This window comes from Gnatocerus cornutus, chromosome 4, assembly GCF_029298725.1.
Source record: "Gnatocerus cornutus isolate USDA-ARS CGAHR chromosome 4, icGnaCorn1.1, whole genome shotgun sequence".
Classification (NCBI taxonomy): Eukaryota; Metazoa; Arthropoda; class Insecta; order Coleoptera; family Tenebrionidae; genus Gnatocerus; species Gnatocerus cornutus.
The window spans coordinates 7156664-7171874 of record NC_142236.1 but is presented as its reverse complement, the minus strand read 5'-3'; the positions used below and the strand labels follow the sequence as shown (position 1 = coordinate 7171874).

The 15211-nt window shown below is 29.2% G+C and overlaps 1 protein-coding gene across 1 annotated transcript in view; it reads left to right on the top strand.

Annotated features, from left to right (window-relative positions):
* The first annotated feature begins 265 nt into the window (after nt 1-265).
* m (zona pellucida domain-containing protein miniature) overlaps nt 266-15211 on the top strand; it is a 52826-nt gene continuing 37880 nt past the window's right edge. Inside the window, exon 1 of the mRNA XM_088034227.1 lies at nt 266-452. The gene's annotated coding sequence lies outside the window, so the exon portion shown is untranslated. The remainder of the gene's footprint in view (nt 453-15211) is intronic.

Sequence of the window (15211 nt, the reverse complement as noted above, 5' to 3'; positions counted from 1 at the left end):
TTTGAACTTTGCTCCAAACCCTCCGCCCGCCTCAAGACCGGAATTCCGCGGCGAGCACTTGTTCAATTGACCTCTTTCCCCATGAATCTCTCGTCCTCTTCCTCGTCCTCCTTCTTCCCTTTTTCCCAAGATTCGCGTCCATGTGCGCCGCGACGTGTCTGCCATTCTCCAAGTCGTTGCCCTTTGGTGTCTGGTGTCCGCCGAGCCCCGCGATTCACCTGCCGTAACGAGATGGGATTGGTAGAGCGGTCACCTTACCGGTCGCCGTCTCTCCTTCAGTCAGTCGCTGACCGAGCTCGAGCGTGCCTCATCGAAGACGACGTTCTACCACCTAAAGCCATACACGCGCCGGTCATGATACGCGTGCTAAACGATGTTTGGTTTATGACATAGTGATGTGGTGTTGGGTGATTCCTATTCCCGTGCTCCGAGGCTGATGACATCGCCGAAAGGTAATAACCACCAAGAAGAACACAAAAAACGTTTTGGAAAGGCAGAGGCGACGAAAAAACTTAACCTCAATTCGAACAACGAGCGACTCGGAGCTCGTTTAGACTAGCGCAAGTTTTTGTTGGCGAGGTTTGCAAATAACCAGAGCAGGTGAATGATGGCCTCTTCGGGGAAGAGCACCAGGTGATGGAGGTTGTGCTACCGCTCCGACTAGGTCATGGAATTCTTGTGAAAGTATTTCTAACTGCGAAAAAACTTTATAGCAGTTCTTTAATTATGGATTTTATAACAATGCCGTAAAATGTATATACTATATTATAGCAATTACTCATTTACCGTTTTGTTCATCGACAATTTATCGCCGTTCTTGCAGTTCTTGAATGTAAAATTAAGACATTAATGGGTTGTAAAGACGTTATTACCTACATTCTTCAGAAGGGCCGAGTGCAAGTCTTGCTAATTATCTCTAGCTAATAAGAAATTTGTTTCAAAGAGCATTGATTTAATAAGGGAAAAATTTTGGACGACATTCCTCTTGGTGGTATAGTTGGTGTTCACTTATCTAGAAGACGTACTGAATAATTTTCTTCTCAATAGTGCGCACTTTGTGCAAGTCAACGAGATTTTTTTTGAATGATTCTCAAACATATTTGTTTAAAATTGACAAATATTAACAATTACCAATTTTCTGGACAAAAGTCGAGTCTTATTTAAATTTTGCCAATTTCGATGTAAATTAATTAAACTCAAATTTTCTTAACACCTTTTAAAGAGGTTGGTAATTTGGAATAGCTAATTAACTGTGCCAAATTTCAAAATTATAGAATGGATACAATTTATAAAAAAAAAGTATTTGGATAAATCGAAAACAGGAATTTTTTTATTAAGGGTTGTAACTCTGGCAATTTTAAAGTTACATTAACAAAATTTAGAGACGTTAGTAATTAGAACAATTTTTGCAATTTTTGATCTGAAGATAAACCAAAATTTTTCAAAAAACTTGATTAAAAGCGCTATTTTGGTCATTTTAATGCTGCAGCAATTACAATTAGGGAGGTAACTAATGTAGATTTGGTTACTGACTGTTCCAAATTTCAAAATCGTAGCGCAGAAGATTTAGGAATTTTTTATTTTTAGGATGCGGCAAAAGTTGCAATTTTTTTTATAAAGGGTTGAAACTCTGGAGTTTCATCTTAACTGTTTCAAATTTCAAATAGAGAGGAAGACACCGATTTTAGAACTTTTTATTTTTTATAACAAGGTTATAACTGCATTTTTTTATTAAAGGTTGTAATTCTGGTAATTTTAGCGCAACAACAATCAAATTTAAAGTATAATAAATTAAAGATATTTGTTAATTGTGTCAACTTTTAAAATTATAGAGCACTGATTTTAGAATTTTTTATTTTTTGGTTGAAGCTAAAACTGCATTTTTTTAATTTAAGGGTAATTTTAATATTACAGCAACCAAATTTGGCGAGATTAGTAATATAAAGCTCTTTATTATCTCTCCTAAATTTCAAAATTATAGAGCGGAAGATACCGATTTTAGAACTTTTTATTTTTTTGAATGAGGCAAAAACTGCAATTTTTTTGTTAAGAATTGTGGTTTTGTAATTTTAACGCTACAGTAATCAAATTTGAAGCAGTTAATAATTTAAAGATACTTATTAACTGTGTCAAATTTCAAAATTATGGAGCAGAAGCGACTCATTTTAGAATGTTTTATTTTTTGAATAAAGCGAAAACTGCAATTTTTTTATTAATGGTTGAAACTTTGCTAATTTTAACTCTATAGCAATAAAATTTTACGAGCTTAGAAACTTGGAGTTGCGTATTAACTGTGTCAAATTTTAAAATTATAGAGCGGACGACACCAATTTTAGAACTTTTCATTTTTTGGATGAAGCAAAAACTGCATTTTTTTGTTAAGGGTTGTAATTCTGGTAATTTTAATGCTACTGTAACCAAATTTAAGGCAGTTAATAATTCGAAATTATTTATTAACTGTGTCAAATTTCAAAATTATAGAGAAGAAGCGACTCATTTTAGAATGTTTTATTTTTTGAATAAGGCTAAAACTGCAATTTTTTTTATTAATAGTTAAAACTTTGGCAATTTTAACTCTATAGCAATAAAATTTTACGAGCTTTGTAACGTAGAGTTGCGTATTAACTATATAAAATTTTAAAATTAAAGAGCGGACGACACCAATTTTAGAACTTTTCATTTTTTGATGAAGCAAAAACTGCATTTTTTTTTGTTAAGGGTTGTAATTCTGGTAATTTTAATGCTACAGTAACCAAATTTAAGGCATTTAATAATTCGAAATTATTTATTAACTGTGTCAAATTTCAAAATTATAGAGCAGAAGCGACTCATTTTAGAATGTTTTATTTTTTGAATAAAGCTAAAACTGCAATTTTTTTATTAATGGTTGAAACTTTGCTAATTTTAACTCTATAGCAATAAAATTTTACGAGCTTAGAAACTTGGAGTTGCGTATTAACTGTGTTAAATTTTAAAATTATAGAGCGGACGACACCAATTTTAGAACTTTTCATTTTTTGGATGAAGCAAAAACTGCATTTTTTTGTTAAGGGTTGTAATTCTGGTAATTTTAATGCTACTGTAACCAAATTTAAGGCATTTAATAATTCAAAATTATTTATTAACTGTGTCAAATTTAAAAATTATAGAGAAGAAGCGACTCATTTTAGAATGTTTTATTTTTTGAATAAAGCTAAAACTGCAATTTTTTTTATTAATAGTTAAAACTTTGGCAATTTTAACTCTATAGTAATAAAATTTTACGAGCTTTGTAACGTAGAGTTGCGTATTAACTATATAAAATTTTAAAATTAAAGAGCGGACGACACCAATTTTAGAACTTTTCATTTTTTGATGAAGCAAAAACTGCATTTTTTTTTGTTAAGGGTTGTAATTCTGGTAATTTTAATGCTATTGTAACCAAATTTAAGGCAGTTAATAATTCGAAATTATTTCTTAACTGTGTCAAATTTAAAAATTATAGAGCAGAAGCGACTCATTTTAGAATGTTTTATTTTTTGAATAAGGCTAAAACTGCAATTTTTTTTATTAATAGTTAAAACTTTGGCAATTTTAACTCTATAGCAATAAAATTTTACGAGCTTTGTAACTTGAGTTGCGTATTAACTATATAAAATTTTAAAATTATAGAGCGGACGACACCAATTTTAGAACTTTTCATTTTTTGATGAAGCAAAAACTGCATTTTTTTTGTTAAGGGTTGTAATTCTGGTAATTTTAATGCTACAGTAACCAAATTTAAGGCAGTTAATAATTCGAAATTATTTATTAACTGTGTCAAATTTCAAAATTATAGAGCAGAAGCGACTCATTTTAGAATGTTTTATTTTTTGAATAAAGCTAAAACTGCAATCTTTTTATTAATGGTTGAAACTTTGTTAATTTTAACTCTATAGCAATAAAATTTTACGAGCTTTGTAACTTAGAGTTGCGTATTAACTATGTAAAATTTTAAAATTATAAAATTATAGAGCAATTTTAGAACTTTTTATTTTTTGATGAAGCAAAAACTGCACTTTTTTGTTAAGGGTTGTAATTCTGGTAATTTGAATGCCACAGTAACCAAATTTAAGGCAATTAATAATTTGGAGTTATTTATTAACTGTGTCTAATTTCAAAATTATTGAGCGGAATATACCTACTTATTTTTATTTTTCGGATTAGGCTAAAACTGCACTTGTTTTAATTAAGGGCTGTAACTAGGATAATTTCAATGTTACAGCAATCAAATTTGGGGAGGTTAGTAGTCTAAAGTTTTTTATTATTTCCCCCAAATTTAATAATTTAAAATTATGGAGCAAAAGACATTGATTTTTGAACTTTTTATTTTTGCATGAGACAAAGAGTACATTTTTTTAAGGGTCGTAGTTTTGATAATTATATCGCCACATCAACCACATTTTAAAAATTTTTTAATTTAAACTTAGTTACTAACTGTGCCAATTTTCCAAATTATAGAGCAGAAGATACTGATTTTAGAATGTTTTACTTTGTGGATGAAGCTAAAAGCGCAGTTTTTTTATTAAGGGTTGTAATTTTAACGGTGCAGAAATCGAATTTGGGGAAATTATTAATTTAGATTTACTCATTAACAGTGTTACATTGCAAAATTATGGTGCATAAAAGACAAATTTTTGAGAATAAGCTCAGTTCTTTGACTTTTTATCTAAATCCTAAAAGAGTTCAAATTAATTGCTTAAGATTCTCTATTGACAATGATAGAATGAAATTGATCTGATCAAACTAAAGACAATGAACAATTAAATTGCATTAAAAAAAGCCTGAAGAAGCTCAAAGAAGATTTAATTAAAGAAGAATTGAACAAAAGAACGATACAGATCGTGTTAATAGAACCGTTAAGAAATTAATAAAAATGATTGCTGAAGAAAAAATATCCAAGATCCTCTTAATAAACAAAAAGTGTCTAGTATAGAATGGGATTAAGCAAGAAGTAAGAAAAATTGAATAAAATTATTGAAACAATAAAAAGGAATAATAACAAGGAAATGGCCAATCATCCTCTTTTTTTCACACATTCAGTCCTGAAGATCTCATCAAAAAGTCAAAACGTTTTAATTTGTTATAAAATTCTGCTCTTAAGTCACTTTTCCTAATAGAAGGCTAATTAAAAATGACGATCTGCTTCTAAATCAACTGAATAGATTGGATTAATTGTTTTTGCTTCACATAACAGTGAATTAGTTGAACTTCGGTTTATTGACGTGCGGTGCTTTGCATTCTTTGCGTTAACGCAGTGAAATTAGGTGGAGTTATAGCTTCAAAGGCGGGTTCTCTACGTACTTATAGACAATGCAGAAGTCAAAATAATTTTTGACGATTTTAGGACAAACTCAAAATTTGCAATGCCAAAGCAATAAAATTTGGTGAAATTGTTTCTTCGAAAGAAGACATCAGGTGTACTAAATTACGAAATTTTGGAACAAAAAGTTAACATTGAACAATTTTTTTGGACGATAAACTCAAATTTCAAAATTTTCTGTTCAATTCTAAATATAAGACAGTTTTAACGTTAAAGCAATAAAATATAGTTGACTTTAACTTTTGGAGGATTAGTTAAGTGTACAAATTTGTAGAATTTTAAAACAAGGAACAGCAATTTTAGATTTTTTGTGAAGCCACTTTAGAATCAAAAGTTTTTTGGTACACGCTCTAAAAGTTTGGCAATTTTTATAAAAATGAGATGTAATTTGGTGGATTTATTACTTAATTGGAAGTTATTATGTCTACAAAATTCCAGAATTTTAGAACAAGAAATACAAATTTTGGAATTTTTTTATTTGGTTGTACGAAATCAAACTTTAAACTCTGTAACTCTGACAATTTCAAAATGAAAAGAAAAAAAAAAGGTGAAAGAATTAACTCTGTTCATTGAGTGTATTAAATTATAGAACTTTACAGCAAGAAACAGAAATGTTAGAATGTTTCATTTTTGGACGAACTCATAAACCAAAATTTGCTAATAAATTCAGTAAGTCCGTCAATGTTAACGAGAAATTAATGAATTTAGTGAAATCATTACTTAAGAGACGTACATTGTTTGTAACAAATTACTAAATTTTAAAACAAAAAGTAAAAATCCGAAAAAAAATTTATTTTTGGACAAATTTATAAATCAAAATGTTTTATTAAATTCAGGAACTCCGTCAGTTTTAAGGAAAAATCAATGAAATTTGGTAGACATACTAATTAGGAGATGTACATTGTATGTAATAAATTACAGAATTTTAAAATAAAAATAAGAATTTTAGAAATTTTCATTTTTTTGACGAACTCGTAAACCAAAATTTTCTAGTAAATTCAATAGGTAAGTCTTAACGGGAAATCAACAAAATTTGATCAATTTATTAATTAGGACACGTACATTACATATAAATAAATAACAGAATTTTAAAACAAAAAGCTACAATTTTAAAAAATTTCTATTTTCAGACTAACTCAAATCAAAATTTTCTATTAAATTTTGTAACTTTGTTAGTTTTAATGAAAAATCAATTAAATTTTCGGACTTATTACTTGGAAGGCGTATATTGTATGTAACAAACTTCAGAATTTTAAAACAAAAAATTACAATTTTAGAAATATTTTCTAGTAAATTAATAAATGGTAAAGTGCGCCAGTTTTAAAGAAAAAACAATGAAATTTAATAAACTTACCAACTAGGAGATGTACATTGTATGTAACATGTTACAGAATTTTAAACTAAAAAATTGAAATTTTAATTTTTTGGACAAACTCAAATCAAAATTTTCAATTTTTTATTAAATTTAATAAGTACGTCAGTTTTAACGGGAAATCATTAAAATTTGGTGGATTTATTGCCTAAGAGATGTACTGTCTGTGTATGTAATAAATTGCGGCATTTTAAATCAGAAAGTACAAATTTTTAGAAATCTTAATTTTTTGGACCAACTCACAAATCAAAATTTTTTATTAAATCTTGTAAGTTCGTCAGTTTTAACGAAAAAGCAATGAAATTTTGTGGATTCGTTACTCACCTACAAATTATTAAGTGTACGAAATTACAGAAATTTAGAGCAATAAATATAAATTTTAGAATTTTTGCATTTGTCGTTCGAAGTTAAAAAATTTAAAATTCCCCAAAAAAATCTGTAACTCCGACAATTTCAACATTAAAACAAGGAAATTTGGTAAACTTATTGCTTTAGACATGTTTATTGAGTTTACGAAATTGTAGAATTGTAGAAACACAAATCTTAGAGTGGTATTTGAGGCGACCGCGACCTTAGAATCCAAAAATTTTCATTGCATGCTTTAAATTCATTAGTTTTAACAATAGAGAAATGAAGTTTTGTGGATTTGTTACTAAACTGTAATAAGCTAATTAATGTACGAAATTAGAGAATTTAAAAAACAAAAATAGAAATTTTAAAATTTTGTTCATTTGTTCATTTAAATTTGCCATTAAATTCTATGGCTAGCAATTTTAATTTGCTTGACTTATTATTACCCAAAATTATAAAGTTTTAGAAAAAAAATCAGACGTTTAAAAATTTTTAATTTGTACGAAGAACTTAAATCAACATTTGCAAGAAGTATTAAATAAGCAAATGCGTCAGTTTTAATGGCAGTAATAAAACTTGATGAAATTATTAGTATGGGAACGCATATTCAATTAACTTAATGACACTACTGTAGTTCAAAAATGAAAAATTTTGGAACTTTTAATTTAGGGAGAAACTCAATATTCAAAAACTTCTGTAAAATTCAGTTTAAACAATGTAAAATGTTGGATTTGAAGTTTTTTGGGAGCATTAAATCATTCAAAATTCGAAATTTTCGAACAAAATGTAAATTTTTTTATCAGAAATCAAAACACAATTAAAATGTGCAACTTCGACCGTGGTTCAGTGTTGGTCTTTCAGAAAATTATATTGACTGTGTTAAGTGAAAATTTTTGACCATAAAACAAATAAATAGAAGAGGGAAATCAAATACTAACAATAAGAAATTGGTAATAAGATTATACAAACCGACAAAAACAGACTGAAATTCGTGAGAAAACGGAAAATAGAGCAGAATGAACAGTCAAAGTATGTGGAACTATCGTTATAGATAACAGCAGGAAACAATCAAGATGCATAACAAGATAAGTAAAACTTAAAAAAAAAGCGCCTAGGAAGTAACGTAAAGAACATACAGAGTGATTTTTTAAAAACGGTAGGCGTTGTAGAATTTTTATTTATGAACCGATTTAATTTACTATAAACTGATTATTTTAGAATTTTTCTAAATATCTTAGTATCTTTTGGGCGATATTCAACTTTCTTATTTTAAATTGGCACCCATATTTTTTTTCATAATTTGGAAAATACGAATTTTCTTGATTCAGAAATGTGTAGTATCTTCTACTTTTACAAAAAATATTTTTAAAAAAATGATCAAAAATTAAAAAATTTAGGCAATAAAAGTTAATAAAATCTAGGTGCGTGCTGTCATAAAACAATACCATTATTGTATGTCAAAAAGCAGCAAATAACAGAAAGAATTGGCAATTTTTTTTAAATTATTGATAACAAAAGACAATAATAATTACAAATCAAAAAAAACATCTACCTAATTTATTAAAATACTGTTGAAACGGCATCCCGATTTTTTCATTGCACAATTGACACCATGTACTTAGATTTTATTAACTATTATTGCCTATTTTTTCAATTTTTTCAATTTTTCAATTTTAATATTTTTTTTTAAATATTTTTTGTAAAATTAGAACATATTACACATTTCTAAATCAAGAAAATTAACATCTTCCAAATTATGCAAAAAAATATATGGGTGCCAATTTAAAATAAGAAAGTTGAATATTGTCCAAAAGATACTAAGACGTTTAGAAAAATTCTAAATTCATCAATTTATAGTAAATTAAAAACCATTTAATTTGTTTTTTTAATTTTTGAAATCGGTTCATAAATAAAAATTCTACAACGCCTGCCGCTTTTTAAAAATCACTCTGTATGAAAAGAATAAGCAAAACGCTCACGAGTTTTTACACTTTTATTATTCATTTGTGGCCGGAAGAAAAAACCATAAAAAGTAAAATTTCATAATATTTTTACGGAATTCTCTCAACACCAAATTGAGTCATCCAGCACACAATCAACTCGATAAAAATGACGAAGACTGAAAAAATGACCTCTTGAAAGGCGGCGCAAAAAGTGGCATCAACACCTCATTCATTGCAATTTTGAATCAGTCATCAGCATGACTGAAACCGAATCTAAATTTTAAGTAAGAACTTAAGTACATTGTCTTAAGTAGCAACCCATAAAAGTCGATTCCCGGTTTTGTTTCTGTGGTGTCAAAAATTTAGCCCTTGGTCTTGACATTTTCCACATTCTTGGACATGTCGAAAACCCACGAGCCCACTAGAAACCCATAAAAGCGGCTCGGACTACCATTGACCTCCTTCTGGGCGCGTTCCACTAACTCACAAATTTGACGAATTCTCTTGGATCTATAAATTCATTTCGGAACGACAAACGGTAACATCTACCTTTTCTTGCGATTCTGCGTATATGTAACACATTAACACCATGGACAAACTAGGGTTAACGTTGCGCTTGCTTGCCTGTAATGGCGAATAACTGTGTGCATGTAACGGCAAGTAAACAACTTCAACAGAACGAACAAGTTTCCTGAATTTCCGGAACGGCCGAATTTTAATTAATGCTCCGGTCTTGTGCACTGAAATATGATACTAATAACCGGAAATGTAAGAGTCACGTGATGCCAAACACCGGCACGAGAAGATCGGATTTCGATGTTTAAATAAATTAACACGGGATTAAAGAGCTTAATTAGTGAAATGCTGAGAAGAGCGGAGGAAACTGTTCTTCTCGTGGAAAAATTATGTGGTTAGAGGAACACGTGCTGTGGAGGTATTTTAATTGGTTTGGGAATCGGAGACGCAGTTCTAGGCAGATTCGAACAGAATTGCAAGAAGTTCCAAGAAGTTTTCAGTTTCTAGGGTCTAAAAATGCCGATTTTTTTATTATTTAGAAATATTTAGAAATTCTAGAAAAATTTAGAGAACAAAGGAAATAATGATATCGTAGCCAGAAAAAAATTGGGTTTTGGAAATTTTCATTTTATTGAATTTCAAAAATTGTAGCTCTGATAATTTTAACTCTATGTGAATAAAATTTGTGAAGGTTAATGATCTTCATTTGTCTATTAACTGTGCCAAATTAAGACGCCATATAACAAAAAAGAATAATTTTGCAAAATTTTTATTCTTAGAACAAATCAAGAAATTTTGTAAAAGTTGTAAATCGGGTAATTTTTACTCAACGAAGTTAAAATTTGCGGAGACTAATCTTGATTTGCTTATTAATAGTACTTATATGTAAAACTTCTACAACGAAAGAGACAAATTTCACAAAATTTTTCTTATCAGAACAAGTCGTCAATTTTTAAAATTTTTGTAAGAAACAAAAGGATTTTTAACTCTATGGAAATGATCAGTGTTGATCTGTTTATGAGTGTGCCAAAATACATAATTTTACGTCAAAATAAAGACATTTTACTTTTTTGTATTAAACGAACCAAGAATTTTTTAAATGTAATTTTTTTGTAAAAAATTCAAACTTTTCTAATTTTAACTCTATCGAGATATACTTTTTTAACCGTAATAATACTGATTTGCTTATTTATTGTACCAAATTTACTTTCACAGCAAACAAAACACATTTTAAATTTTTTTTTGATTGGACAATTTTCTAAAAATTTGTAACTGTAGTAATTATAACTATAGGAAATTGAAATTTTGGAAGATGTATGGTTTTAATTTGCTTATTAATCGTGCCAAAGGACAAACGTCTACAGCGAAAGAAACACATTTCAAAAATTTTTATTTAACGAACCAAGAATTTTCAAAATTTTTGAACAAAATTGTAACTCGGGTAATTTTAGCCCAATAAAATTTAAATTTGCCCAGGTAAACAGTCTTGATTTGTTTTTTAATCCTACCGAACAACTACTTCAACAATGAAAGAGACAAATTTCAAAAAAATTTTATTTTCGGAACAAATCGACAATTTTTTTTTTTTTTTTAAACTCTAGGAATTTTAACTCTGTGAAACTGAAATTTGCAAAGGTCAGTGCTGTTGATCTGCTTAGTGACCGTGTAAAAATACACCTTTTTACGTCACATTTTACTTTTTTTTGTATAGAAAGAACCAAGAATTTTATAATTTTTTTGTAAAAAATTCTAACTTTTAAAATTTTAACTCTATTGCGATACAATTTTGTAAGGTTAATGGTACTGATTTGCTTATTTATTGTACTAAATTCCAAACTTGCACAACGACACGACTTTTTTTGATTTAAATGAAAGAAAAAGTTTTAAAGTTTTTCTAAAAAATTGTAACTAGTAATTATAATTCAATGAAATTGAAATTTAGGAAGGTTCAAGGTTTTGATTTGCTTATTAATCGTGCAACAGAACAAAACTTCTAAAGCAAAAGAGACACATTTCAAAAAATTTTATTTTCAGAACAAACCCAATTTTCAATTTTTTTGAAAAACATGTAACTCTAAGAATTTGAAGTCTATGGAAGTGAAATTTTCTGAGGTTAATGGTTTTGTTTGGTTTATTAAACAAATTAAAGTCCAAAATTATACAAGAAAAGAAAAAATTGTTACAAATTTTTATCTTTAGTAAGGACCGAGACTTTGAAAATCGTTTAAAATAGTTGTAAATCTGATGATTTTAACACCATAAAATTGAAATTTGCGAAGGTTAATGGCCTTGATTTGCTTATTAGTCGTGCTAAAGTACAAAATTCTACAACAAAAGAAACATTTAAAAAAAACAGAACGAATCGACAGTTTTCAAAATTTTTGTAAAAAAATGTAACTCTTGTACTTTTAACTCAATGGAAATTACATTTGCTTATTAATCGTGCCAAAGGGCAAATTTCTACAGCAAAAAAGACACATTTTAAAATGTCTTATTTTCTGAACAAACCAACAATTATAAAAAAATTGTAACTCTTGTTATTTTAACTCTATGGAAATAAAATTTACGGAGGGTAATTTGGTTATAAATCGTGCCAAAGGATAAATTGGTACAACGAAAAAAACAAATTTAAAAACAAATATTGAAATAAATTCAGGACGAACAAACAATTTCCAAAACTTACGTAAAAACAATGTAGCTCTTGTAATTTTAATTCTATGGAAATCAAATTTGCGGAAGTTAACGGTTTCGACTGGTTTATTAAACATGCCAAAATACAAAGTTTTGCAACAAAAAAGAGAATTTTAAAAATTTTAATTTTTGGGGTAGACAGATCTAAACTTTATTGTAACTCTAGCAATTTTAATTCTGTGGACATAAAATTTTAAAAGGTTAATAGCCTTGATTCACTTAATTAATGTGCAAATTTACAAAATTCTTCGACGAAAAAGACACATTTTAGAAATTTTCATTATTATAACACACCAAAAATTGTTATTTTTCTTGAAAAAATCCTAACTCTAGTAATTTGAACTCTATGAATTTGAAATTGTAGGATTTTGATACACTTTTTATACTTATTAATTGTGCCAAAATATTAAATTGTAGAACAAACGAGAGAAATTTTAGAAAATTTTATTACATATTAGGACAAACCTCAAATTTTCCAAATGTTTGTTAAAAAGTAACTCTAGTAATTTTAAATTTACGAAATTAAAATTTTAGGAGATTAATGGTTTTGATTTGCTCAATAAGAACTTACAAAATTCTAGAACAAAAAGGTCAAATTTTATTATTTTTTTGAAATTTTTGAAAATGTAACTTTGGTAATATTAGTGCAGTAAAAATAAAAGTGATTTTCTTCTTAATTTCGCCAAATTTTGATAATGATTCTAACGACAAACACAAAAATTTAGAGAATTTAAAGAATCGAAAGAAAATGAAACGTACGAAAAAACTTTTCATTTCTTCGCCAACGCACTCCAACTCAATGGATTCCATTAACACCTCCACGGCCGGCGGTTCTCGCTGTACCAACTTGCGAAACCGAAATTTGCTCGCCTCACTAATTCCGCCCATTTCCGCACTCAAAAGCTCATTTCGCCCGTGACTGCGAAAGCACTAATTGAGCCGTCATTTGAAAATGATCGGAAGTTTCGAAGCTCAGGAAATTCCTCAGACGTTTCGGAATACACGTCATGAACTAGATCCAGAAAAACAGGTCTGTGGGAAGAATTCACTAGCGTTGACGAAGTAACCGGACGAAAACACGCCTGGTCAAAGCGGGCCAAACTGGGGTCAGATCTAACATTGACTTTTCCAGAATTTTTCATTTTACTCAACTTCTTGCCAACATCGCTGGACTATTAACACACATTCTCTAGATGTTTCCGCTAAAAAATTTGATTGCTCGTTTTTGGAAAAACTCGACGTTTAGTGTTTGATTTCCATTTAATTGGCAGCGTGTTTAAAGTTTCAATTTGTTAATTTGTTACATTTATTTATTTATTTTGTTTTAATTTGAATGACATTTGCATAAATTTAGCGGCGGAGCGGTTCATGTACCCACCTGGACGACGAGTTCATGTTTTAATATTTACAGCAAACAAATCTAATTATTGTTATTGATGATGATGTCTGCTTAAACAATTTTTTTTGTGGATGTAGCCATGACCCACTTTAGGCCCAAAGGGCCATGGTGACAAGCGGCCCCACACTAATTAAAATAACAGTACAGCCGTCATATGTACGCAACGAAGCATCGTCTGCTAGTTCATGATGGAAGGCCCAGTCCAGCAGTCCGGTGTCAATAACCATGGCCGGAGCCCCGGGGGCCGGCAGCCAATGGAATGACGGTCATGTGGATCGTCTCTACTGTCCCAGAACACACGCAAACTGTACCTACATTACACACGTGTTTGTGGGTATTCCATACCGGATTCTGCCCGGATTTTGACCGGAAATGGGGAGGGCCACGTTTAGGAACTCGATTACCGGATCGGTGAACTTTGGAATTTGGCACGACTGTAATTTGCCACTTCCTTAAATTTTAATTATGTAGAGTCAAAATTACAATAGTTACAATTGTTTACAACAATTTCGTTCATAATTATTTTTTAAAAATATTTTTCCTTTGTGGTTAAATTTTGCAAATTGACACACTTAACTCGTCGCTGGTCAGAATTCGAGCTGAGGAGCTGTCACATCGGAAAGGGTGTCAAGCGGTACAATTGCGTCCAAAAATAATGCACCATGGTATGAACAGAATATGCACCCAACAATACATTTTACCCCTAAACTCATGAAGATTGAGTCGACTAAACAACATGGTTTGAAGAACATTGAAAGAAATTATGTTTGTATTCTTAATCAATAACCCCCTTCCCACTATAAGTTGATTGCGATTAAATTAATCTTGCATTTAAGTTTGATTGCTGACATTTTATGGAATTAAATATTAATTTTAATTAAAGATGTGATTTTTAATTCCTAATTTATTTCTTAAAATTATATTATTCTAACGTTCATTTTCCTTCATACAATTCACTTTCGTTGCTCAAAAAGTAAATTTGAGAACAAGCGATTTTTAATTCTGATCAATAGTAAATAACTAAGGTCGGTTTACGCAATACTTTAATTGAATTAAATTAAACTTGCAACTTACTTATGTCACTTTAACATAATGTTAAATATTTCATTTTATTCTAAATTGTTAGAGTAACAGTATCACTTTAGCAGAAAATTGTATAAAGGCACATTTAACAACCCAAGTGCTGTTAAAAATTTAGCAACAATACTAGTTGTTGAATACGTCATTTCGCAATTTCTTGATTTGTTGATCATGGATACTACTTAGTTATGGCCAACTAGCATTTATAATTTTTGAAGCATCAATCATTTTCTCGAGTTTTAGTTTTTCAAACATAGTTTTTCAGAGGTAAAAACCCCAATAACGTTATTTGGTTTCGTAAAAATCTTTGTTCTAAATTAAGGATTTAATTTTGTTTCTGTAAACCGGCTGTAGAATTTTTTAAATTATTTTTCTCTAGCTATAAAATATTGTTTTTTCAACTTTGACCTAAAAATACATTTTCTGCCATTGTTTGAGACCTAAGAAACTCAAATTTTCTTAATTTTTTACTAGTAATTAACTTATGTTTTTTCTAACTAGTAAGTGAAAAAGTTACA